This window comes from Epinephelus lanceolatus, chromosome 1 (genome assembly GCF_041903045.1).
Source record: "Epinephelus lanceolatus isolate andai-2023 chromosome 1, ASM4190304v1, whole genome shotgun sequence".
Taxonomy (NCBI): domain Eukaryota; kingdom Metazoa; phylum Chordata; class Actinopteri; order Perciformes; family Serranidae; genus Epinephelus; species Epinephelus lanceolatus.
The window spans coordinates 35,760,009-35,783,258 of record NC_135734.1 but is presented as its reverse complement, the minus strand read 5'-3'; the positions used below and the strand labels follow the sequence as shown (position 1 = coordinate 35,783,258).

General features: G+C 40.2%; 1 protein-coding gene across 2 annotated transcripts in view; it reads right to left on the bottom strand.

Annotated features, from left to right (window-relative positions):
• The window catches only part of cdh22 (cadherin 22), a 249,081-nt gene that overhangs the window by 180,392 nt on the left and 45,439 nt on the right, over positions 1-23,250 (bottom strand). For both annotated transcript variants that reach the window (XM_033627226.2, XM_078169868.1), the window contains exon 2: positions 1,334-1,457. The gene's annotated coding sequence lies outside the window, so the exon portion shown is untranslated. The remainder of the gene's footprint in view (positions 1-1,333; positions 1,458-23,250) is intronic.

Below are 23,250 nucleotides of genomic sequence, written 5' to 3'. Positions count from 1 at the left end.
ATCACACTCAAAATATTTATAACATAAACACATAGAAACATATATAATAGAAAATTACTGAAAGAGCAATGCACATACAGTAAAGAAGGATAGATATCAGGGAAGGCAACAATTCTGTCAGTGTAGTCAACTATTTTGGATACACTGCTGAATACAAACAGAGAGAGCTTACATTAGGGTGTGTAGCCTCCCTCAACACCTTAATCAAATACAGAGGATATTACCTTAATGAGTAGAGACTTTAGCACTGAGAGCATGATTCACCATAAGGCTGGGACTAATTCCTGCAGGACATCTACCGGCTATTTTGGATCCCTACAGGGCATCTACTGGCTATGGAACACCACACACACACACACACACACACACACACACACACACACTATGACAGCAGTAGCAAAACATCACCCCCGGATGTATCAGATTATACCATGCAGTACATTCAATTACATCTCGTGGCAGATGGTGTAAACAAAATCAAACACACATAATCTCCAAGATTGGATCCTTCAGTTAGATATTAACCCTGATATCCAAAGACCTGACACAGGACTAGACATATTAAAGCAAGGAGCGGTCTGCGAGGGCTTTAAGACACCTGACTCAGCAGTTTTCGGATGTGGGGTAATCCAGAGCGCTGGGAATACACATGCTGTAGTGAAACACAAATGAGGACAGAATATTGAGTGAATCTCACATGGATTGAAAACACTGCCTCTCTCGCTACCTCCCTCTCTTATTTAATCGACTCGGCTTTAACTAACTGACTTATTTTATTATGGTAATCAAGTGCTGATTACCCCGAATGTAATGCAGCTGTTGTGTTGTGCATATGAATGTGTCGCGAATGTAATAGATTGATTAGTAATAATGGATCACATTAATGTATTTATTCAGCAAGAGATTTTGTTGTGATTATGTGCTACTCAGACTTGCCTACAGTGTAAATACTACCTCTTCTGTGCTTTGTGGAGGAATCATTTTCTTTTTTAGGCCAAACTTACTCAATTCAGACCTGTAATTTTGTGGCATGTCAACCAATTACTGAATGTAATACTAGAGTAAAAGTTTTACGGCTGTTATAAATATGAATCAAACAGCTCCACGGGAAAAATTATACAGCTTTTACTTTTCTGTTTTTATACTCAAAGTGTAGAATTATTTTGTCTCAGCCAGCTCCTGCATAAAAGATAATTATAGCCAGGCAAATTAAACAATCTGCTGGTCAGTTTACTAATGGTTGTCTTAACACTTTTTAAAAATGATTCAAATTGAGATGCCAAGCAGACCTTTTTACCTCGCAGCCCACGGCATATGCAAATAACAGACTCACCATCCCTTTGCCAGATGACCTTGCTGCCACTCTGTGCGAATGATGGCTCTCAGGTCCTTCAGGTTGTCTTTACTATGCCATCCAACATTAGTCTCCGTCCAGCTCCGCGGCTCCGCTCTGACTTCTGAAAAATAAAAACAGACCCTGGAGTGAACTTCATTGTTTTTTCCCAGTTCAGATGAATAAATTCCCCTGTTAGATTTCTAATGGGAGGGTTAGGGGGCGGGCGGGGAGGTGGAAACACGGAGGGAAGAAAGAGGGGCAGGCAATTTGCTAATGGAACATAGAGAAAAATGGCAGAGACCTATCTCGGTAAAGGATGAAAGACGAGGTGAAAAAAAATATCCCCGGTCTGTCTGGAGAGAGAGCGAGTGAGCTATAGGGCAGGAGGTAAAGTGGTTTTAAAAAACACCATCATTAACTGTCATCTTCATCTCAGGTGTAAGGCTAGAGAGCGAGGGCTGGGAGAGAGATGGAGAGGAGGGGAGGGAGAAGAGGAGGTACTGTATTTGCCCAGGAGATCATTCAATAGCCAACAATCTTCATTTAATTACCTCCTTTACATCTCCAAACCACCTCCTCCCCCACCCCCCCCTCCTCCTCCCTTACCTCCAGTCTACCACGCAGAGGTCCGTGGAGACTGCGCTGCAGCTATTTAACTATGTTAATTAAAGTCTAACTTCAGTCTGATCACACAAACTTTGTCCTGACGATGGCATTACACAACACAAAAAAAAAAATACTTTCCGAAACCCAGTCACCCTGTAAACTGTGCGCCCAGATTACAAGCCGCTGACTCTGTCAGCAAGATGAAGCTTCAGGATTTAGGCCTCTTAATTCAGTGGAACATTATTTACAATCTCTCTCAACTGGCTGCAGTGGAGGTCATTTGAACTGGGTGGATGTTCGGCTGACTGAAATGCCAGCACAAACATAATTTCAAGCCCTCTTAAGGCATCAACACTGGTTCATTGGTCTGTGTAGTCAATGTCAAAAAAATGCCACTATTATTATCTTTAATATTTATTGTTGAATTGTTATACTTAGTACAAACAAGAACAAGAGGTAAATCATTGTTTCCCACAGAATTAGATTTTATTTTTCTTGTCCATGTGTCCTTGTGTATCAGGCTCCGTCCCCTCTCTAAATTTGGAGGTTTTGTTGGTCTGTGAAAGCAGTTTAGGTGGAACTCTCCATGAATGATTTTTTTTCCCCAGCAACTGTTTGTGGTGCTCGCAGGGTGGATAATTGATCAATAAATCTGATCAGAGCTGATCAGAACAGGGGCCTCCTAGTATAAAGGGTTGCTCCTAGTGATGAAATTCTTAGAAAATTCTTAGTCTTCTTGACATTTTCTTAGAATTTCCCCTTAAAGTTAAGTCCTTGTAAAGATTTTTAAAATGCTGAAGAGTTTCTTAATCAGAAGAGAAAATGGTGGAAACACAAAGATATTTTCCAAACGCTGGATGACAGTGAGTAAATGAAATGCTACAGATTAGACTGTGCAGGGATAATGTGTGGTGTAAGGCTGTAACACCAGAAATAAAATGATCACAACACCAAGATATTTGGAAAACTGGAAAAATGCAACAGTGCAGCAGTGATAACTTGAGTCTGTCTCAACCATCCATCAGCAGAGTGATCACACGAACAATGACAACACTTTCACAGTCAGCAGTTCATTTCATTTCCACTAAGGGCAACCAATCACATATGTTAAAAGAATGCATCATACCTAGCAACAGGGTCAACCACACCTCCTCACTAAGGTAAAAGTTTCTATCCCTTCCTTGATCTGAGAACTTTCCTAAATCACTCCTTAGCTAAGACTTCTTACGACAAATTTTCAAGCTAAGTTCGGAGCTCTCTGAGAGGATGCTCAGAATGTTTGTGAATACGGCCCCAGATCGATGGACGAGAGGAGCGGCTGCTGCAGACGCGAGTGAAAGCAAATGTATAGACCCAGCACAATGAATGGTTAAGTTTCACTTTTACTGTGTCTATCATTCTGCTGCTCTGTCTGTGCCTAGAGAACGCTCTGGGCTCCAAGAATCTGGAGCAATGCATTACCGAACAGCATATATATTCAAACAACACTCCTAATGAACAGTCCATCACCAGAAATAGAAAATGCAAACGTGGTGGCAGATGTTTTAATTGTGCCAGGCTACCACAAATAGCCATTTACAAACGCTGGACCTGAACAAAAAAGAACCTTGGTGTTATCTTCGATTGTGACCTGTGTTTTGTTCTTAGAGACGTTGCCCGTGTGCAACCTCTTCTTTCTAAAGAAGACACTTTAAAACTTGTTCATTCTTTTATCCCCAGCAGACTTGACTACTGTAAAGCCTTGTCCTCAGGCCTCTCAAAGAAATCTTAAAACAAACTGTGGATGATCCAAAATGCAGCAGCACGTCTACCCACCAAGACAAAATATCAAGAACACATTACTTCTGTTTTAAAGCCTCTTCATTGGCTTCTCGTTCATTTTAGAATTAATTCTAAAATTTTGCTTTTAGTTTTTATTTCTCTTAATGGACTGGCTTCTTACTATTCATCTGATATGCTGGTCTTTAAGATCCTTCACCTTTGGTCTACTAAGTACAGTGAACAGCCTTCCAGAGGTTGTCAGACTCTCTGGTTCAGCAGACAGCTTCAAATGAAATCTTAAAACCTTTTTTTTTTTTTTTTTTAAAGACTTTTTAGACTGTGTAAGAATGTGTGAGTGTGTAATCAGCTCTTATTTCTCTATCTCTCTTACCTTATCCTGTCTTTTATGTGTATTATCTCATTTTATTATGCAAAGCACTTTGCACTTTTTCTCTTTACATGTATTTGTATCACTTTTTTTGTGCAGCTGTTTATGGGAACTTTGGAAAGGTATATGATCCTCTTGCTATTACAATAAATAAATGAATCCATAAATAAATAAAGGGTAAATAAAGGATATGAAACATATCCCTGAGATTCTCTGCCAACATTTCTTGTCTTTTACTTTTGTAAACATCTTCTCGTTTTTGACTCCGTTTATAAGCTGATTGTTTTTGCAACACTTCCTGTTACACTTTACTATAAAATAAACACAACTACCTTTTGACAGAGACTAGAGAGGCGGATATTTGAATACAAATCAACAGAAAAAAAACAACAAAAAAAAAAAAAAACAATAAACATAATAGATATCCAACATTAACAGAATAAGGTATGCACAAATTTGCTAATTTCAAACACTGCCCTTGGATGGCTTTTGCCTTTTCATTTTCTCTCACTCTACTGCTCTTCACATACTCCACTCCACCATACTCATCAATGCTCTGGCATGCTCTGACTGTGCACTGCATTGCCAGGACTAGAGGTGGTCACCCCACTGCAGTTTGACCGTCAGCATTAGATTTTGAAAGGTGGCCCCTAGCAAGATCCATCACTGCTTTATAATAATAACTGATTAATTTACTGTGTCTATTTTGTTTTCTAGCCATAAAACAATTCATTAAAGTTTAGGAGAACTTGAAAGTCTCTGTGCCACATCTGATTTATCAACATTTTTTGCACAACAGGACCTAAATCTCTCTTAATCACTTCAAATGGCAACGCAATCACAAGAGGCTGCCACAATATAATGCACACCAGTACCATCTACTGCAGCCCAAAATATCCTGGCAACAAATGAGTACTTTGTGAATAATTTTCGATTTCTGTTTCAGAGATACACTAATTTTACATAACTCTGTAGTTGGAGTTTCAAACATGTAGGCCTATTTTGTGCGGTTACTTAATTAGATTGTATTCTATTGTAAGGATCAACTTATAGGGAAAAACACTCCAGCTGCAGAGACTCCATCACACCACAAAGCAGTGACCCAATACTACTGCTGTTTACACCATCATTAAAGACTGTACTGTAGGCAATATCACACGCCTGGTTAAGCACGTCTTTCTAATAGCCTGTCATGTTATCTAAGAATACAGGTGAATTTGATCAAGTGGATAAGTGGCTCTGGTCGATAAGAAACAACCAACAGTCTAACAGGCACCAGCAGGCCACATTTAACTCTCAATGACATGATCAAGTGGGTGTGAGTGGAAACATTCATATAAGCACAAGTACATGACAAAGCATGTTTTTCCTCTTGTAACCCAATTAAGACTAAACATAATGTTTAGCAGAGGAGAAGATAACATAGCAATAAAGGAAATGGTAGGATCCTGGCACATCTGTTAGGAAGTCAATACACGAATTTAGATAACGTGAAAAAACTCAATTAGATAAACCTAAATTAATTGGATACTTGGATCTTCTTCTCTTTTCTCTTCTCGTACCCTTTCAGGCTCACATTCATGATTAAAAAAAAAAACACTTGTGTGATGCAGAATAATATTTAATGCACTAAATGTTTAACATACAAATAGGACATGGAGCTCTAACATCTGATGAGAAGTCAAACTGTTTGTAGTTGGAAACCAAAGGAAGCTTCAGGAGATTATTGCTGAACAGTTGCACAGGGCCTCGAGGAGGTGCAGAAGCTCTGAGCTTATCTTGATCAAACACCAACATGGTGCGGATTTCTCACTGGGCCTGCAATGGCTTCATTGTGTGTGTGTGTGTGTGTGTGTGAGAGAGTGTGTGTTTTATCTTTTGTCCTTCTCCTCAATCTTTTTTCTCTCTTTGCTTTTGCTTTTTGCTGTGATGCTGAAGTGCCTTTCATCATCTTAGAGCATTTTAAGGTATCATTTACCTGTCCCCACAGTGGCAATTTGCCACAGCCTTGCTCCCAACTTGAAACAAATAACAAAGGAGTCACTACGTCAATGTGATGTCATCAAGAGGCTTTCATACTAGTGGTTATACGTAATTATTATTCGATTGGTTGTCCTGTAATTTTTAAATTTTTAAGGATGATTCAGAAACACACACACATTGAGCGTGCACATACAAGTTTTTGTCACTTGTGAGGATTTTTGACTTATTTCACTGAGGTAAGTATTTACTAGGGCTGCCCCCCAATGGTCTTCCAAACGCTAGTTGACCAGAAAGGTCATTAGTCGGCAAGATTCTATTGGTCGCTTAAAAACAAACAAACGTGAAACTCTATTAGGAGCTGTACCTTGTCAAAATAAATCAAAACCTATATGACTGGACCATGTGGGAATTCAATTTGAAAAGACAGACACAGGAAGTGGCCATGCTCAGCAGTCAGACCGGAGTCACGTTACAAACCAATCACAGCCAACAGACATCTTTCCCTTCTTCTGTAAATATTCAGTCTGTTAAATACGGAGAAGTTGATCATGTTAGTGCAGGGCTACCCAGAGCTTTACATCTGTCCCACGGATGATAGGCCTACACACTCATAAACAGCACATGGAAGAAGATCAGCTCTCCACTCAGGATTCCCGGTAAATAGGCTACATGATGCATGAAAGCTGGCACAAAAAAGGCACAAGAGTAGCACCTAGCGCCCGACCTCGTGTTTTTTGCATGTGCACGGCCTCTAATTTCCAGGGCTGGTACCTGCGGTTATTCCACAGGCTAGTTAAAAACATGTCGGGCAGGAAATCCAAAGTGTGGGATCATTTTGAGAAGGTGAAGGACGAACCCAAGGTGATATGTAAACTCATCTTCATTGGTCGACTACAAACATGACGTATCATCTGAAACATGGAAGTAGCTACATGCCCATTAGCCACTTAGCACAATCATTACTGCTTTGCCGACAGCGTCATTAACAGGCGGCTCGCTCAGTGTGTGACGTGCACTTGTAGATAAAATATAGGCCTATATTAATGAAGGTTCATTAGTATGGTTTGGTATTTCTCTGTAATGTAGCACAGTGTTAACAATGTTACTGATACTATTCTTTCTCACACCTTCAACTCAAACCATTCTGTTGCCCCACCCAAAATATATTATCTAAATATTAAATTAACTACGTAAACATGCGGGCGACTAGTCGACTAATGGCTCTCAATGATGACTACTGGTCGACTAGGAATATTCTAAGTCGGGGGCAGCCGTGGTATTTACATTAATCATAACCGCTATATGCCTAAACCAGTTCTCACCCTAAACCTTAACTGAAGCATAATTCTATCTTTAACCAACAGCAATTGTCAATATTTATTTGTTTAACCTTTGGGGACTGGCGTTTGTCCCCTGATGGGATGTGAGTCCCCACAGTGTGCAGAGCTGTTTGTCCCCACAAAGGGAATAATACAATTACACAAACACACAAACAGTAACATCATACTGCTGTGTTTATGTGAAACTTTATCCTTCCCTAGTTTTTTTATTTTTTGCTGCTGATCATTTTGAATCCCGCTAAACAACCAAAATGAATTACCCAAAAGTAGCTGGGTCACAGAAACTCGATGACACTCAAATTAAATTGTAAAAAAGAAATGAATAAACAGCAGAGTATCTGATTCAACTGACACAATTCTGAGTCGGGCACAGTCCTAACTAAATCCAATTAATAATAAGATGTACTTTGCTAAAAATAAAAATACATTTACAAAGGAGTTCAGAGGGACAGCACTGAGGAAGTTTTGTTGAAGGCTTTCCTTAAATAAATTTGAAAACAACAGTTTGCTCCATGTTCTGAGGGGACTGTGTGTCAAAAACAAGCAAAGAAAAACATGTTGGCTGCCACAAATGAATTTTCAGGAAATGGCTTTTAATGTAGTTTTACACACCCTCATAAAAATTCTACCCTTCAGTTTTCCAATTGAGGCATTTCTACGGCTCGTATTCAGTATACAAAGCATATTTTGATATAAAAAAAAAAACCCTGGCCATATGCAGATTGTGGGAAAAAACCTCTCTTACAGTACAGGAGGGCCAAACAAAGAAATTGATCTTTCACATCTTACATCTTTATCCCCCCCTTAGGTCTTTTACTTTCGTTGAATTAATCATGCAGGCCCCCTTGAGAGCACGGGACATGGTCCTCTGTGAAGCAGCCAGCACAAATCCCATGCAGCCTCTCCACCTCCCAGTGTGTATATTTTTTGCTGCATACTGTGGCTCTGAGGGAGTTTTACACTGATTCCCAGGAGGCAGGAGTCTATTTATACAGGATCCTAAAACAGGGTAGTCATAACCCCCCACCACCAACACACACACACACACACACACACACACACACACACACACATATTCACAGCAGCAGCTTTAGGTGTCAATGCTGACACACAGCCACATGATAGTCCAATCTAATCTTTTAATCGCTCCGCTAACTTCATGTCTCTGGGTGAGTTGGGGCAAGCTAGTGGTGGGGATGGGATATCGTCTGCAGAGATATGATATGATTCTTGAACACATAACAAAAAAAATCCCACACACACAAACTCACATGCAGACTTCTACACACTGTCCCGCTTCACCCCACCCCCAGAGTACTATGGCGGAGCCTCATGTATCTGTGGGTATTAACAGATCAGCGCAGAGCAGCAGCCACCCTGCTTTAAAGTCTTTTCCTGAGGTAGTGCTTCAGAAGCCTGCTGCAGAGGAGGATAAACGCGCAGCAATCCCCCAGGCCCAGCGCCTCCTCAGCTCCACTCAGCTCTCTCTTTGCTGCCCCCTCCTTCTCCTCCATTCCTCGCTTATCCCCACTTTCCTTCCATCCCTCATTATTTCTATCCCCCTTCTTTTCCTCAGCATCTCATGCTTTCTGTCCTGCTATCTTTCCCCCTCCTTCCCTCTGGCTCTTCATATAATTCTCCTCTCCGTGCCTCCTTGTCCTGCTCCCCTCCCACTTTGTGTCCATCCCTCTCTCCATCTTTCAGCCTCATCTCGCTGTCTTTCTCCAGACCTCAGTAATGAACGAGCCTCGCGGCCCATCTTTGTCAGTTAGAGGATGGGGAACCAGTGGTTACGTATTGAAACCTTAGTTCTGTGAACACAGGCTGAGCTCTGTAATGGGACTCTTGAGCCTTGGCCACTCGTCTTAGTGTCTTTATGTCCGGAGAGGCCATGCCCCCCTGATTCCTTGTCCACAAAGTCTTAAGTGACTATTTGATCATCGGGGAAACTGGTTCATGGGCAATGAAGCAATTTACAATACCAACTCCATATGTTACGAATTTCATGTTTAGCAAACTTAAACCTCAGAAACGTCCTCATTAGTTCAGCGACACTATTAATTTCATTGTTATGAAAATGAACATAATTTAACACGTATTAAAGACACACAGCAAGTTTCCATTGTTTGTTTCTTTCAAACTACAAAACACAGGGCTCTCTGGACAGTTTTAGCTCTTAACAGGGCATGCTGGCAAGTCTGCTCATATGCTTATTATGTTTCTTTGAAAACTTAATTTAATAAGTTGAGTGAACTCACGGCCGTAAATTTATTTCACTCATCATTTAAGTCAAAAGAATTCAAGCAAGAGCAACAGCTATTGGTGTTCTGAAAATGTTCCGAAAACACAGCTACCAACCACCATCACCACACCAAATTCTGTCCTCAAATGTTACACTTTAAAGTTTCTTTAAATATTTAACAGCTAGCCTGCTTCTTCCAAATATTTATCAGTTACTTTTTAAGATCTACATGAACTGCTTTCACATTGGCATTAATTAGATCCATCACACAGAACTTATTTAAGAAGAGGACATGTCACTTTTAAAGCTGGTTCATGTGTTACTGCTGTTATTTCCTTCTTCCTGAGCAGTGGTAAAGAATACCAGAAGCAAATGTCAGGAGTTGAGTCTTCAAAACAGCATGACGAATTTGTTTTAACCAAATATTCTCAAGTCTTGCTCATCTAAAAACACAATTTGTCAGCACGTTAGCTTGACATTCCCTACTGAGTCTCTTTGTAACTGATAGTCTATTGACAAGGGGAGTAACTCAAAAGTTTCACCATGATACGATATTATATCGATTCTTTGGACAACGATACGATGCTTGCCGATATACATTAACAAAGTCTGCCACAATGCAATTTCTATTTGATGCAATTTGGGGGCCTGCAGTCGATATGAAACCATACTATATGCCCATATAACACAACCAGTTACAGAGGAAGCTGCCACCCCTTCTTTTTCTGCTTTTTGTCATAAAAGATAAAATGTAAGTAATTATTACTGCTTAAGTGTAGTAAAGTTTACTTCAAACTGACTCCACTAATACAAAAGACAGCACATGGGATAAGTTAACCTGCAGGGCCTCTGACAGAAAGACCTTTCTGGAGGAAGTCTTTTCATTTAAACCCAAACCATCATCTTTTTCATAAAACTTCAGGTCTATCTGGCTTAAAGCCCTCAAGGCAAACTTCTCCCAACAGCCAAACATGGGTTAACAACAAGATCATTTAACAAAAGTAGAACATTCAGCTCAGTAATAACTGTCAACATTCATAGACATGTCAACTGTTTTTTGCTAGTTGCCCATTATTAGCTTCACCATATAGTACATTGCATAAATTAGCTTGGCAGCTAGCAGACTTTTTTCCTCTACTTATAACTTAACAAACTACATGTATTGTTAATATTTTTCATACTCAAGATTAGTTTAAGTCACTGTATCTCCCAATAGAACAGCACGGTTGAATTTTAACCTGTATGCATGTTTTCTCAGCCGAACATTGTTGAAACAGAGAAGCTAACGCTCCTGTAGTGAGAAGTTAGTGAGACACTTGTCCAGGCAGGTAACGTTAAGTCGTGTTTTATCTTGTAACATCATTGATTACATACGGCATGTGCTCTGTCTCTTGACCCGTATTTTCTTCAAAATCCAAAGTATTCCCACTCTGCTGAATTATTCCAGAGTAGATAATGTTATCCTCATAATCTCTCGTGGCTGCTTGCCATCTGCCTGCTACTGTTTGACGGTGACACAGACTTTCAAAATAATGCCTATCCTAAAGATGACGATATGGATCGATGTTTTCACTTTGCATCGATGACACTGAATCAGTGATCACTGAATCGATATATAATCCAGATCAATGGACCGTTAACCCCTACTATTGACACAGTTATCTTCACTTCACCTGTTCAACTAAGGGGCCGTACAAATGGCGTGTTTTTTGTGCCCTCAAATTCACTGTTTTTAATGTAGACATGCGCCAGGCGACCAGCGCCTATTTTTTAGGGTGTTCAACTGAACGCAGCAGCGCGCACCACATGTCACGTGACAAGGACCAACCAATCACAGCCGACAGATATCTTTCCCTTCTTCCTTAAATATCAGTCTGTGATAAATATGGAGTAAGTTAAACATTTAAGTGCAGGGCTGCCAGAGCTTTACATCTGTCCCACGGACGATAGGCCTACACACAAACAGTGCCAGGAAGAAGATCAGCTCTGCACTCAGGATTTCAGGTAAATAGGCCATAATACAATACTGGTTAAGGTTGCTTAGAAACCTCAGACTCAACCTGCTGCCGAGCTCTTGAAAGCCCTCACAGAAAAAGGCACAAGAGTGGCACCCAGCACCTAAAGACGCGATATGTTTTCAGCCCCTAACTTTAGAACAGACACTCAAATTTTCTGCTATTACTAAAGACATGTAACGTTACAGACACTTGTCTTGTTCATGGACTTGCTTTGATGGACACCATGAACTGACATGGCAGCTCAGGCCTGTACAACTAAAGGGGAAACTCTGAACGTTATTTAATTCCACGACATTTCCATATGATGCTTTGCAACGTAAGGGTTTTGCCTTTGCCATGTGACTATGAATTTCTGATGCAGCAGTAAAGCTGCTTTGAATGGAGCCATCACTGTAAGCCAAAGGGTGACTGAATTTAATTGAAGTGGTAAACCACAACAGGAATGCCTCTGACAAAACTCAGTTATTGGTGTGTGGAAATAATACACAGCCAACATCATGCGTTGTGAATTGTCAGAAGAGGATGCATTAGATTTTCTGTTTGTTGAAATGTAGACTTTTTGGATTCAGAAAATTGACAGTTTCCACATTCTGTCTGTTATTTTATTGTCAGTCAGTCCCTGGGGGCATCCTAGAGATACTTCAATCCAAAGACACTGAGAGACTACTGCAGTCAATATATTGCATTGACACTCTGCCAAGACATGCAGACAGAATGAGTTCATTACATGTAGTTTTAAAAACAGAAGAAGAAAAATAATACCTGAAGCAAGTGCACATCTTTTTGGAGTAAACAAAGGCTATAATATATTCATCTGTTCATTGTAAGGGTAAAAGATTTCCGATGCTATTCATGAGACAACAAAACAACTGCGCAGCGAGCTTTGTAAGAGCGGGAGAGGGCGGAAAAGCTAAAAATGGGTGGAGGTGTAACTTGCTGGTGATAATCCTTGTTAAAGGCTCAACGGAGAGAGATGGTTAAATGAGGTGACATATAGACATACAGGCAAACATCCTGCCATTCAAGTCGACAGAATGACGGATGAACATGCCGACAGACTGACAGGCAGACCATGGCAGGGTAAGTAGGCTGAATCCAAATTAAGCTGATCAGAGCTCACTGTGAGTTAATCTAGTTATGTGGATAAAGGACTTCCCTATGGCTAAAAACACAGCAAGTTATGACTCAGTGTGTGTGTGTGTGTGTGTGTGTGTGTGTAAATGTGGTAGAAAGAGAGCATGTGTGACTGTCTGGATCCCAGCGTGCACTGTTTGTATCTGTTTATCCATATTTAAATATACCCGCAGACTCATGAGTCTCGAAAGCTTTCTTAACAACTAACAGTTGCAATCTGCGTTTTGTACTCTTCCCACTCAAACTCTCACACAGACGCCGACTTCAACAAGTGCCTCAAAAGGCCAAAGATGCATCAATTTGTTCAGCGAAACTATGCTAATGACAGACAGGCTGTCAAATCTGACAAGGCTGACAGAGCCTTCATTGATGTATTTTGTTTCTGGGTTTAAGTCTGAACACTGCGAGCATTGTGTGAGAGGGAGCAGCGTCTGTGACTTTTTGTGTGTTTATGTGAGAAAATGTGAGAGCGACTGAGGGTGGGTGGGTGGGGGGGGCGCGAGGCGGGTGCAAGAAGTAAGAGCTTGGGCAAGTGGAATTTTTGAAGAGCGCATTAGGCTAAGTGAATCTACACTGGAAGCTTCACAGACTCGCAAGGGTTCATAAGCACCCCCCCCCCCGCCACCCCACCCCACCCCCCTCATGTGTATACCACTTCAAACAGCGGTTAGAAAGCAAAACAAATATCCAAGTCTATCAGCCACCTTTTCTTCATCTCTTCTCATCCAGCAATCTTCGCCCAGAAGACATCAAGCCTAAAAGATTGCAGGGATGGCTATCAAACACCAGAAATTCAGTAATACCAACGCATTTGATGAAATCAGGCCTCAAAGAAGAAAAAGAATGAGAAAAAAAAATGAATACAAATTCAATCAGCTCTGTGTACACCGCCTGCATATCAAAGAGAATGAGGAAAGGGGAGGGGCTGAAGTAGAAGGCCAAGAGATTCAAGTTTGAAATAAGCTTCAACTTCAAACAACTCCTAATTTTCATAAAATGCTTTCAACACACTGTTGAGCTAAAGTATGCGTGCAATGAAAAAGCATTATTTACTAGTGAGGAAAAGGAATAGGAGAGCTCTACACTGAGGCAAAAAGACAGAGAAAGAGAAGGGGCAAATTTTCAGTTGGCACAGGGCTCTCCTGTGCAGAGCAGAGAAATAAAACATGGGCTGAGAAACATGACAGTATCCGGTGGAAGTGAGAGAATATGCCTTTAAGATAACACGATCAAGGAAAGGAAAAGGTTTCCTCAGCTGCTCTGGCTTATTCTTATCTGTGTATGGAGCCAGACTGAAGTGAAGCCCTGTTAAATTGGTCTATCCAATACAGTCAGACTGAAGACTGAAAATGTTTGCTGTTGATATTTAAGTCTCATGGGCCAGACAAGTCTCACAAAACAGGTAAGGGAGATGCAGCTACAGGAGAGCTACACAGCCATGACACATTTTGACATATTCGAATGCCAGTGATGCCAATACATTCAAACAAGGACTGGATAAATATGCCAAAACAAATGTTGTATGTTTCTGCAACCATTGATATGTTAGATTGGTATGGTTCATATGTTAAATTTGTACATTTATATGTAGCAGACATGTTGAAACTTTACTTTTTGGTCCAGTTTTCAATTTTATGCTTTGACAATGCTGTGGTTGACATGTGGTTGGGTTTTGGCACAAAGATGACTTGGTTGGAGTTAGGAAAGAGTTTTTGCTCAAAATATGCAGTTTGATTGCTAAAAACAGGGATGGGAATCTCCCAACATGTCAAAAATATCATGTTTTGTCACAGTAAAGATGGCTGGAAATGTCCTGTCGTGTTGTTAAAAAATGCCCCAATTTTGTTTCAATAAACACGGCAAGAAATGTCCGGATGTATTGTTAAAAAATACTAGGTTAAGCTAAATTAATGTTTTACAGGGTTCTCACTAAGGCTGCCCCCTAATAGTCAACCAACCGTTAGTCGACCAGAGAGGTCATTGGACGACAAGATTTTATTGGTCGCCTAGGTGCAGGAAAAACAAAACAAATTTGAAAAAAAAAAACAAAAACAAAAAAACGTAAACTCTATTAGGAGCTGCGCCTTTTCAAATAAATCAAAACCTATATGACTGGACCATGTGGGAATTAAATTTGAAAGGACAGGCACAGGAAGTGGCCACGCTCAGCAGTCAGACAGGAGTCAGGTTAATTTCCAGGGCTGGTACCTGCGGTTATTCCACAGGCTAGTTAATAACATGTCGGGCAGGAAATCCAAAGTGTGGGATCATTTTGAGAAGGTGAAGGACGAACCCAAGGTGATATGTAAACTCATCTTCATTGGTCGACTACAAACATGACGTATCATCTGAAACATGGAAGTAGCTACGTGCCCATTAGCCACTTAGCACAATCATTACTGCTTTGCCAACAGCGTCATTAACAGGCGGCTCGTTCAGTGTGTGACGTGCACTTGTAGATAAAATATAGGCCTATATTAATGAAGGTTCATTAGTACGGTTTGGTATTTCTCTGTAATGTAGCACAGTGTTAACAATGTTACTGATACTATTCTTTCTCACACCTTCAACTCAAACCATTCTGTTGCCCCACCCAAAATATATCATTTAATAATGAATTTAACATCGTAAACATGCGGGCGACTAGTCAACTAATGGTCCTAAATGACGACTATTGGCTGACTAGGAAAATTCTAAGTCAGGGGCAGCCGTAGTTCCCACTGTCATGGAAAACCTAGAAAAGTCATGGAATTAGTAAAAAGTGTTGGAAATGTCTTGGAATTTTGTTGTGTGTAATAAAATTGAAACATTAATTTTCCATGGATAACCTTACATGTAATGTAACATTACTGCAAATTTGCCTTCTATAGCTGTTGACGTAATGTAGTTTACCATTTTAAGTACTCTGAAAGAACAGTGGGGTAGTTCGAAGGTACCACACATACAAAACAGTCAATGGACCAACTGAACTGTCAGCTTTCACTCCCCCACTCTGGAAGCTCTACTACTTTGTGTCTGCAGACTGCTTATAATAATATCATCAACATCTGGAGTAAAGTATACTATATAGTGTTGATCGTGTTACACATTGTGTATGGTTATGGATATTTTACTATGAGCCCTTGAAAAGTCATGGAAAGGTTCTGAAAAACAGTCACTGAAAATGTTTGGGAACTCAGGTTTTATAAAAGTTCTATAAGGTTTTATTTGATGCACTTCCACACAAACAATCTACCTTGTGTAGTCTGACCTGACTGCCTGTCTTGTTTTTTTTTTTAGTACAGGAGCTTTAAAGTTCAACTCCACCAGGCATCTACTCCAAAACACCTTTGCTGTTCTTATTTTTCAAAAGCATACACCTCAAGTTGCTGTGTGCGAGCATGCAAGCATTACCCTGTTGCTCCTAGAGAAGACCTCATTAAGATGTTCCAGGCTGAAGGTGCTTTAGAAAATGGCAGTCAAGAGGAGAGAAACCACGTCTAAAACAGAGGAATGATAGTGTTCTCAAAAAAAAAAAAAAAGATTCTGAATGTCGATTTCCATAATTGTACCTGCTTTGCAATTGAAAAGAGATACACCCATTTGATAGACTATTTTTCTTGTGTGTTCTTCGTCTGTGTCTTTCTTTGTCTCTCTGTCTTTTGTACACACATTTCTTTCCTCACAAGCTTTCCGCTTAGACAGTTCCCAACAGGCAATTGTCTTGAAAAATGCGACTCTCAGTGTGGACACAAACAATCTCACTGTGCCAGTGCATGTCGTGACAGATACAGTACAGTATAGGTATTAAAACTGAGAAAAAAATGAAAATAATATGTTACAAGTACAAGCACATCTTTGTATGTTTGTCTCCTTTCATGCATCCATCCTCCATATACAGTGTATTCAGGGAGAATTCTTTGTTTAACATTGTATAGTAGAATCAATAATGTAGTTTGAAACTTTTAATGAAACTTCGGATACAATTCCTTGTAATGTATAGTGGCTGCACAACCACAAATCTTGTTCTTTTCTGTAAATATCCCTCTTAGGAATGGAGCACAAGTGCTACAGTAGTAAAGCAAGCCAGCAGTACAAAGTACATTTCTACAAACTTGCTGTTAAGACAATTTGACGTGTGAATCACGAGGGAATAATAACAGAACAAGGTCTAACTGAATGTCTCACTCACAGGCTATTAATCCCTGCTTTTGTCTGTCTCTTTCTTCTGTCATCTTCAGTCTTTCATCACCACCAATTTCTCGTCGCTACCTCTGGTCATTACTGTACCTGTGAATCTGCCCGTGAGTAAACCTTTTAAATTCCCTGCCAACGCTAGATGATAAAAGCACTCCTCCTTCAAAACATAATGGAATCTCACATTCAGTGAACAACAATGTATATATGTAGAACAAAAGGATCTGAAATGTTGAGCCATCATTGTGAGGTTGACCTTTAAAAGACTTACTGTGCATTCGCTAAGAGAAATTATTAGTAACATAGAACCCATTTTCTCCAGCACCAATAATTAACCACGCTTTCACCCGTAATAATAATCCGCACTTCAGTGATGGAAAAATGGGATTGCTGAATTTAATTTTCTAAGTTCAACAATTGTGCAAAGCCATACTAAAGAGAGCAGCGTGTACAGACCAGGGCTGCAGAGTGGAAATGAGCGATTGCATCAAGATTTAGATTAACCTCTCTGTGTGAGAAGGATTCGGTCTGCTGAGGTGTCACCACAAAACAGGATGATCTATGTGATGCTTCTGGACAGATATGAGGCTAAATGACACCTCAAAGTGTCAATGTCAGTGTCAGTCAAGTCTTTTATGAGAACAGCAGTATTTGGGGAAATGACCATCAGTCTAACTGCATAACAGCCGAAGCTGTCAGCAGCACGGCTTCCTAATGTCGGCTATTCTATTTGCTTTAAAGCTTAAATATAATGTGACTGACTGAGAGTCTAACACCTTGAACACGGTGCAGAACTTTCATTCAACACGGTGCTTTACTACAAAAAAACGAAGGAAAATTATGTTTGAACAACACCGAGAGGATTGTAGGGAAATGATTTGACACAAGTCTCTATTTTTCAGTTCTTCAAAGCTGGATTAAAATTTATCTGCAGCTGTTGTCAGAGCAACACGCCCTTAAATCCCAAAATTGCAACAGTGCACTGCAGGCTTGTTAACAGTTAGCTGGATCAAGACCAAGATATTGAAGGGTAAACCCCATACAGGCTCCTCTTCTCAGAGGGAGGATTTTACGACTTGGTGCTGTTATGAATAAACAAATTATTATTTTATTTGTTAGATTATTCTGTGTTTGATTTAATTTCTGATAACACAAAATATGCAACAAAAAATAGGCACCCTCAGAAAAAGAAACAACTCTAAGAATTAAAACTGTGAACTGAAACTTTCTGACTGTTAAAAGACTGTTGGAATCAGAAAACTTGCAGTGACGCCCCCAAGGTGTGGCCAAAGGGGGCCACAGCCAACCTGATTGGTGACCTCCACCAGCCACCTCCCTGTTGAAAATAACTGGAGGCCAACATTAATGTATTCAAGTGGCTGTGGCGCTCCAATTTTTCAAACTAGAATGAAGGAAGTAGCATCATGTTGGGGAAAGAGGCTTAATAACACCTTAAAGTTAGGCTAAATTATGGCAAGGGCAAGATATTTACATGTTCTATACAACTTGTATATTACTGTAATTAAACAGCCACCCAAACTCAATTTTCACGAGCCAGGAAGCTCTTAGGACATCCAAACAACATATCAAAAGTATACCAATATATATTTAGTGGATCAAGGTAAATTCAGGGCTCGAAATCTGGTGCCATAGTGTCACCGCATCAGACAAAGAAATGCATATGTCTGCTTCTGATTATAATATTTTCATATTATTTATGTCTAAACATTAGTTTTTTTGGATGTTCTTTCACATGTAACCATCAGATATGACCTGTTCTGAATGCATATGTGCAATTAGGGAGTACGTCGACCCCAAAATAGTCTTTTTTGAATCCAAACAAAGTCAGTAAAATTAGGCTATAAAGCTTTTTTATCATTAAATGAGACTACACTTGAAACAGGCCTTGGCTTTTTTATTCTTTTGATTTTGGTTTTGGTGCCATTGAAAGTTAATACCTGTGACTAAGCTGCCACTTGGGAAGGGTTATTATGTTGAAATATCCTCGAGAGATCAAGGGTTTTTCATACCAAACTAGAATGAACCACCTTGGGTGGTACCAGTTAGAGAAAATTCTGACCTGGGCCCAAGGACTAAATCCATAAAACACGATCATCAACGATTTCCCATAGTGTTTTCGAGCGAAACAAATAGAAGTATCCACTATTGTACCTTGTATATATCCTATCCCAACCAATCTAAGATGTACAAGATGTCTTTTTCTGGTACATCGCCATGAGGCCTAGCATTCCATATTGCTTTTGCAATTTATTTAAATCAAATTAAACTGTGAAAGTGAATGGAAAAACAAGATGATGGCAATAAGAGTAAAGATGCTGAAAGAATAGTTGAATAGAATAGAGTAGAAAAGTTGCTAATAGCACCATTCAGCTCACACACACTGTATCTCCACGTCAACCCAATCCTTCACCTCTTCTGCACTACAGTCCCCTACATAACTCTCAGACTTACAATGAATGATGACATTATAATTTATAAATAGTCAAAAAACACGCACATCCCAAGGTCCATTTGGAGTGGGTGCTGGATACATATATATAAAAGTCATGAAAAAAGGAGAAAATGTACCGCACACCAAGTCTCAGCTCCCATTGAAGGATTTTTTATTTGCCTTCAATGGGAGCTGAGACTGTGCGTACATTTTCTCCTTTTTTCATTATAATTTATACCCAGCTTAGATGCGGATACACCCATAGGAGCAGTGTGGCACAAACTGTAAGTGGACAAATTGGCAACTACCCCAAATACAGGTGTAATACATCAGAATATCCTCTTCAAAAGTGTTTTATTGAAAAGACTGACCCCAAAAACTGAAGAAAAGACACCAAATATGTCGAATACCTACCAAACCCTCCAATATTAACAGAATTTCACCCGGACCATGTAACTGTAAAATGTTTAAACTTTGCTTTTGACCTTGAAAAAAATAATGTTCCACTAAATCCATCAAGGAAATACTAAACTATAATTTATATCACTTACAATTTCTCCTTGGTTGGGTCCATTTTTTAGTTAGACTGGACTAACAGACTGTATCAAGCTGTTGCACATGTAAAATAAATAGTGGGTGCACTGATTATTTCGTATGTTTTGATTTATTGGCCTGATGGCCCATGGGTAAAAATTGTTTTTAGTATATTTGTGTGTGGCTTTAAGCTCCTGTATCTCCGACCAGAGGGCATGAGAGAGATCAGTTTGTGACCCAAGTGGGAACAGTCTTGAAGTCCCATGAGCGTTCAGCCATTTCAAAACACACTCAAGATTCTTCCATACAAATCAATGCCATAACTGCATTCAAATAACCAAATTAGCTGGATGGGAATAAACAGGATTATTTTAGCCTGATAAGAGCATGTTAGTCTGAATTAGTGAAGCCACATTGAAAGAACAGGGCCCTGGTCTGTATCACTGAAGCTTTTTATTACTGTCTACCACAGTCAGAGAGATAGGAGGAGGGTGCCCTACAACCCTTATCTCTGATTTCACACCAGAGTATAGCTCCAATCCAGATAGACCCGGGTGATTGTTTAGATACAGAGGCACAATTTCTCGTGTGAGACTGATAGTGGTACTCGAGCACAAAACACACACGGCCATTCAGTCATTTGTTGCGACTGTGCAGATTATGCATGAGAAGAAAATACTGTGTAGTCTTATTGAAGCCATCATAGGAGGAAAAACTTGAACTGATTAGATTTGAATTGGCCCAAATATCGGGACTTCTTTGTATGAGGGGTGGCAGTACAAAACATCACCCAAGATGTTCACACAAAAACAATTTTAAATTGAATGAAACATAATTGAAAAATTACAGAATAATTGTGTAAAAACGGTTATTTCTTTTCTTGTTTTCTTTTTGCACAGGACAACAAAAGAAGCATTTTTCTCAAAATAGATGTGACATTTGATTAAGAAGGTCACACAGGACAAATTGTTTGATGATAAGAAGAAGAAGAAAAAAAGTAGTTTGCTTTTTCTACAATGTACTATTAGAAGACCTGCTCATAAAGGCCAGCCTCCTTGGTGAAGGGCAAGTTGTGCACAGTGTTCAGTACTGATGAGAAAACAACTATGGTTCAATTCAGGGGCTGATGGTCTGGAAAAAAAAGAAACTCACATCTTGAAAGCTTCTCTGAATGGCTGTCGAACAGAAGACGTGTGTCAGAAATGTGCTTCCAGTTTGATTGTCTGAGGGCTCCCTCTTTATGCCTCTCTCCGTCTGTCTTTGTCTCACCGTCTCTGTAGCTGTCTGTCTTCCTCAGCCTTCTGAAAATTGAAGTGTGGAAAGAATGGCCTACAAACCGCTTTACAAAAATGGTGGAATGACAATGGGGCTGTTAAAACCACTTGGCCATCCTAATGCTCATCCTATCGACGTTATTGATTTCCCATTCTGCTAGCAAACCTCATAGCCCCTGTGGAAAGAAGAGGATTCGCCTTGCCCCTTGGTGATGGTCAGCAAAGTCAGTTTAAATAGAAACATGCACCTAGCATGCACCCTGCCGCATACACATACCTACACACACTCACACGTACACACACCCCATCCAGGACTGAAATAGCTCAACGTTCAAAAGCAGCAGTGACCAAAGTCCAAACTTCAAACTCCTCTCACATCAAGCCCTGCCAGTCAGAGAGTAGAGAAGCTTTCAGACAGCGCAGCAAGTATCGGCCTGTCTGCTCGGCCTCTTTTCTACTTCACTTATTCTCCCATGGCAGCCAGAGGCTCTGACCTTGTGTTATGTCCTCCAACTAACTGGCCTCTCAGACAAATCTTCCCACTTAATGAGAGAATGTCACTTGTTAGCCAGCACCATTAGCTCCAGCCCCTGCCTCGAAATCTACCTGAGAGAGCATGTTGCCCCCTAATGCATGTGGCGTTACACTGACAGCTGAGAGGAAAAGAAAACCACAGTCAGTCACACAAAAATATTCTGATGGTATTTACAGATTCTGCAGCATTGTAGTAAAAAAATGCTCTGAAACGCTGCAATCCAATCCACTGTTGTCTATTTTTTACTGTAAAACTTACAAAAGGGGGTGATTGGAAGGGAAATAAAAGCCATATGGGAGCCACTGAAGAATTTGCGGATTACAAGACAAGTGATGTGTACACAAGATAAAAGAGAACAAACTAAAAAAGACAGTGTTGATCAGATAAAGATATCGACCAGACTTTGTAAAAAAAATAATAAGAAACAACAGTGGCAGGCGCTTTTTGAAGTTTTGACACAATGTACAAGAGTGTCTGCAAAAAGGCAAACAACAGAACACCGACAAGAAAATGAAGAAAGAAAGCACTTGAACGCTCCTGCCATGCATCAGCTGGATTTTGAGGCTGAAATTAAAAGGCGGTGTTTTAATATGAGCTGCCACAGAGCTCAATCTCTGTGTTTTTATTTTCCTTTCATCAGATTTGTTTGCTTCATTGAGGTTAAAAATAATATTGCACACCATTCCTAATCTTAGATATTGCGCTTTGTGCCGTGACAAGATTCATTGACTGCTCAGGTCCAATTTAATGCAAAGTGTACTGCGAGGAAAATCATGAATATCATAATCATATGTGCTGCAAGTAAGTAGGAAAACTATTTTAAAACTGAAGTTGTCAACAGTTAGAGAAATTCAGGGTGTTAGTGTTAATTCTATGTTAGGACAACTGGTCAGACTGCTTTAATTAGATTATGGTAAAGTAGATAGACTGTATTTTATATAGATTAGAGCTTCCTAGTCTTAGCACTTTAAAGCCATTTAGCAGCTACCATATAAGGAGGCACCTGCTCTTCAGCAGCGACATCCACACGTACACTCGCACCACAAAGACACTTGACATGTAAACTGCAGGGGCCAGGAATCGAAACAACCAGCCTTCTGGTTAGAAGACGACCGCCCTACCTTTTACCACAGCCACCCCAAACAGACCAAATCACAATGTTTGTTTCTTTAAAAACTGCATGCGCCTGGCGCAGCTACTCCTCTATCCCACCTCCGTCCCTCCTACCGGCGCAAATCGGAAAGAGGGAGGAGAGAAGGCGTGGAGTGGGTTTTACACACATCACACCAATCAAATGAGCCCCTCTCCTCGCCCTTAAATGCGCCGCGCGAAGGTGTAATGAGAGTTTACTCAATGCGCCATGGCAGAAGAGAGCAGCAGCGTCAGACAGCCAAACTTCTCACAGGAGGAAACTGATGTTTTGGTCCGGGAGGTCCAAGCTCGCAGTGTCCGAATATACGGAACTGCGAGC